The sequence below is a fragment of the Haliotis rubra genome, unplaced genomic scaffold (genome assembly GCF_003918875.1).
Source record: "Haliotis rubra isolate DU_JTF1 unplaced genomic scaffold, ASM391887v1 Scf749, whole genome shotgun sequence".
NCBI classification, from domain to species: Eukaryota; Metazoa; Mollusca; class Gastropoda; order Lepetellida; family Haliotidae; genus Haliotis; species Haliotis rubra.
In genome coordinates, this window is record NW_025767467.1 from 203,408 (window position 1) to 208,144 (window position 4,737).

A 4,737-nucleotide genomic window follows, 5' to 3' on the forward strand; every position below is an offset into this window, starting at 1 on the left:
ATAAAGACGAAAACACCACTCATTACACGATTCCTCATCAACACAAACATACTGAATACAACCGAATTTAAATATATTACACCTATGGGCATTCTTGTGTATTTCCTGAAATGTCCACAGTGCAGAGCCTGCATGACGTCACTGCCGTATTTGTCGCATGGTCTCGGTCGCACCCGACGTTCGACCTCACGAGGACAAGCTCGTTGCTGCAGCTGCACGGGAACTGCGTGGATCTGTCAGCGATGTTTATCTTTCCGAAGTGTCAGACCCACCTGGGAACAAGCGGTCACTGCAGGTGCGCTATCTGTTGATGAAAGCGCGGCGAGGGCGGGCACATCAAAGGCCTTGGGTGTTGATTTTCGCGCACGTCTGCTATATTGCGCTGAGGTGAGAAATAGCGGTAAACAGACAAACAAACTTCATGCAAGAGGTGTAAACGCCCGACGGATAAACCAATCTAGCTTTGTGGTCGTCGTGACCTGTAATGTAGTGTACTTCAAGAGACATGTTGACGGACGAATCTCCTGATCAGGTCAAGACAGCGTTGGTATGACGTCCTTTGTAATATGCATCTTATCTGTTCAAAAGCATTGTACAGGTGTTAGACATGTTTCATCCTTCCTGGAAACGACACACCCCACACAGATCGGGCATCTCGAGCACTTAAGCGAAGGGGGAAAGATTGTGCACAAACAGAGCATGAATCCTGCATGCACTGAAAACAGTAAACTGTTCTGCGTAATCAAGTTACTTTATCATATATTATATTTGGGATTACACTTTCTTAGTAAAGTACAGATTTTTGTTGGGTTGAGTCCCATCCGGGATTCGAACCCACACCCTCAGGGTCAGGCACCTACTCGCCAGTACACAAAGTCAGACGCCTAGACCGCTCAGCCATCGCTACTTCCACAAATATGGAAGTCGGACAACTGGTAGTCTAGACTGCGGACTTTGTGTACCCCTCTGATAAGTGTCAATTGGCACGGCTCCCACGGCCGAAAGCTTTGAAATACACAATGCCATATAGAAAGTGCCACTTTCTTAATAGCATTGTGTATTTCAAAGTTACTTTAATAACGGAACTCCCACATTTTATACTCAAGCAATAATGTTATTAATTCTTGTTCACATTCCCTGAAAATAATTGTTGAAACACATTGGTTCAAATCAATATAATTTGTTTGTTGGATAACGCCGCACTCAGCAATATGGTGGCAGTCTGTAAAAAGTCGGGGCGGTGGGGTAGATTAGTGGTTAAAGCGTTCGCTCGTCACGCCGAAGACCCAGGTTCGATTCCCCACATGGGTACAATATGTGAAGCCCATTTCTGGTGTCCCCCGCCGTGATATTGTTGGAATATTGTTAAAAGCGGCGTAAAATTCAACTCACTCACTCATGTAAAAGTCGAATCTGGACTAGACAATCCAGTGATCAACAGCATGAGCATCGATCTACGCAATAAGGATACAGTTCAAATAAACTTGAGCTAATTGGAAGCCCTATCAGTCGTACTGGGGATGAAACGTTTTCGATAAATGAATAAAGCTTACCTTGAGAAGATGCCGTGTTGCCACTGTTGTGTGTTGCCACTGTTGTGTGTTGCCACTGTTGTGTGTTGCGGCAAGATATGTTCATAGGTGCATTTAATGCTGTATTTGGATAAATGGTCTCGACATAGATATATATGGGTTATACTTCTAAACAAGATATTCCAAGGAATAACGATTTGTAATTTGTCATGATTGTATTTTCAAATCGTAAACATTTAAAGCGATTAGAGATATTTTGTAACAAGTTTACTCAAGGCAAGCAAGTCAGCGATTTTCCAAGTCAAATATTCAAATTACAAAAAATATACAAACATTTTTGTCTGAAGTTCCCCAAATACAGTGTTTCCGTAACACCGGTTTGTTTCTGATTTCTGCAAACAAGATGATATAGAAACGTAACATTTATCAAGGCATGATTTAACAAACGCGGACGCTAGTTTCATTCTCTGAAATAACGTGCATTCTCTCCCTTTGGCCCCTTTCGGTCATAGGGGGCGCTTGAAAATTCGCCATGCGGATGTGACAGCTTAGAGACAGAACTGCAGCAAACTGTCAGCCCCAAACTCACGGAGGGCTGATCAGTGATCATAGTGAAACCAAACTCTAATCTGTATGAGAAATGTTGTCCTTCAGGCAATGGCCGCCCAGAACAGATGTTGTGTAAACGTCCACGTGTCGACGCTTCACGTCAGGGCTGTTGTCAAAGAGATGTGCACTTGATGAGCTCAGCGGTGGATTCACGTCCGAGACGCACAATCTGGGTAAATCTGTCAAATTCTGGACACGAACTATATAATGAAACGCCCGGACCAAGGTCTCTGTTATGTAATACACTGTCTAAATGTTGTGAGGTGTTTTGTGAGAATCAACACTATCCACTGCTTTTCTGTTAATCCGAATGTTTGCATCCTGTTGCTCATAGATATCCCAAAATGGGTACAAGTTGTTAAGCACACTCCCGTTGACCAGCGTAAAACTATACTCACTCACTCACTCACTCACTCAGTGAATACCCGTGAAGATCCGGGTTTGAATTGAGATCTTCAGCAACCTGTGTTTGTCGTAAAAGGCGATTAACGGGATCGGGTGGTCAGACTCGCTGACGTGGTTGATACATGTCATCGTATCCCTATTGCGTAGATCGATGCTCATGATGTTGATCACTAGATTGTCTAGTCCCAGACTCGATTATGTACAAACCGCCGCCATATAGCTGGACAATTGCTGAGTGCGGCAACAAACCAACCAACCACTCACTGAAGATCCGTGGAAAGACAATTGCTGACATATTAACCAGTGTACGCCCTGCAACAGGGAGTAAATGATGTTCGAATTGATTATGGCGATCATCAGTTCAGAAAACGGTTATGAAAAGGTTATGAAAGCGTTATCCGACTGACCATTATGGAATCCGAGTCGTTTAGTGGTCATGCAACTTATACAGACGTTCCTAACGCTAATTGGAGCGAGGAATTTACGCGTTCACTGTAGCTGTACGTAGTGACTTCCTAAGTATTTCCGTCAAGAAAACAAAACTTGCACGTTGGTTGGTATATGTTCATAGGGTGAGATTAAGGTATTTTCAGATTTTCACCTGTAGTGTTAACAGTTTGCAAACACGAAGTGTTTTCCAGTGTAGTTGTATTTGAATAGTTTTGTAAATATCGGAGTTTTCTAATGTACAAATGGACTTGTTTGCTGATAACACGCGGCGTGACTCGTTACGTGCTGTCGATGGGGATGACGTTGAGGTTGACGTCAACGTGTGCTGCCCACGTGAAGGTTCACACGATAAGTAACCAAGACTGTCGGAGGGGACACAGCACAAAGATGTGCTTCCCAGCATCACGATCCAGCTTCCTCCAGTGGAGGAGAAGCTTGTATGCGTGCATCACTTGGTTACAGCGCTTGTCACGACGAAAGCCCGGGTTCGACTCCCCATACAGGTACACTGAGTGAAGCCTATTTCTGGTGACCCTTGTTGTGGTGTTTGCTGGGAATTTGCTAAATGATGCGTTAAAACATGCTCACCCACTCACACACACTATAGATCACTGACTGTACAGCTAATCTCTTAGACACGTGCTCACCCACTCACACACACACTATAGATCACTGACTGTACAGCTAATCTCTTAGGCACGTGCTCACCCACTCACACACACACTATAGATCACTGACTGTACAGCTAATCTCTTAGACACGTGCTCACCCACTCACACACACTATAGATCACTGACTGTACAGCTAATCTCTTAGACACGTGCTCACTCACACACACACCATAGATCACTGACTGTACAGCTAATCTCTTAGACACGTGCTCACCCACTCTCACACACACACTATAGATCACTGACTGTACAGCTAATCTCTTAGACACGTGCTCACTCACTCACACACACACTATAGATCACTGACTGTACAGCTAATCTCTTTAGACACGTTTAGATGCTTTTGTGTGCTATGCTTACACAAATATCATGTAGTATTCTCTTTCTTTCTATAGAATAATGAATCGTAGGTTATGTGTTAATATTTTATGTTTTTGCCTTGGATACACTCTTAACTGTTCAAAGACTGGTCAATATCCAGACGACGAAGTGGTTAAATGGTTTTAGTACCAAAACGGAATCGAACTCTCCAGGCTCCCCTACGTCCCCCTCGAGAACACAGAACATGTATGGTGACACCTGTTTAAGTGGTGAAGAGTTCCACCAGATTTTCAAATCCCTGTTCTTCAGTGAATTGAGAAAGAGGCCAAAATCTGTCTCCAAAGACCGATGACGTGAAAAAATACATCTTGCACATAATCTGACTGGACATATACAGACTGGAACAGCGTATCCGATAACGCCTTCACTAGTCTCCTAGAAGACATAATCTGACTGGACATATACAGACTGGAACAGCGTATCCGATAACGCCTTCACTTGGCTCCTAGAAGACCGGGTTCGATTCCCCATATGTTAGCAATGTAGGATCATGTTCTTTATGCTCCCTTGGTGACGGGGATGGGATAGGACTGAACCAAGCACACCATACTCACTAACCCAGTTATTCAGTGTCAGAGGATATGTTATCACACGTTGTAACGAAACAACTGTCTGGGTATTTGCTGTTATGGTAAATTTGCAAGGTCACTCAATCTTGAACATAAAGAAAATGTTAACTTAACATATTT

At 43.5% G+C, this 4,737-nt stretch overlaps 1 long non-coding RNA gene across 1 annotated transcript; it reads left to right on the forward strand.

Annotated features, from left to right (window-relative positions):
- The first annotated feature begins 322 nt into the window (after positions 1–322).
- Positions 323–2,399, forward strand: LOC124260040. The gene is made up of 2 exons (XR_006893986.1): positions 323–387; positions 2,187–2,399. It is a non-coding gene; the product is annotated as an uncharacterized LOC124260040 (long non-coding RNA).
- Positions 2,400–4,737: the final 2,338 nt, after the last annotated feature.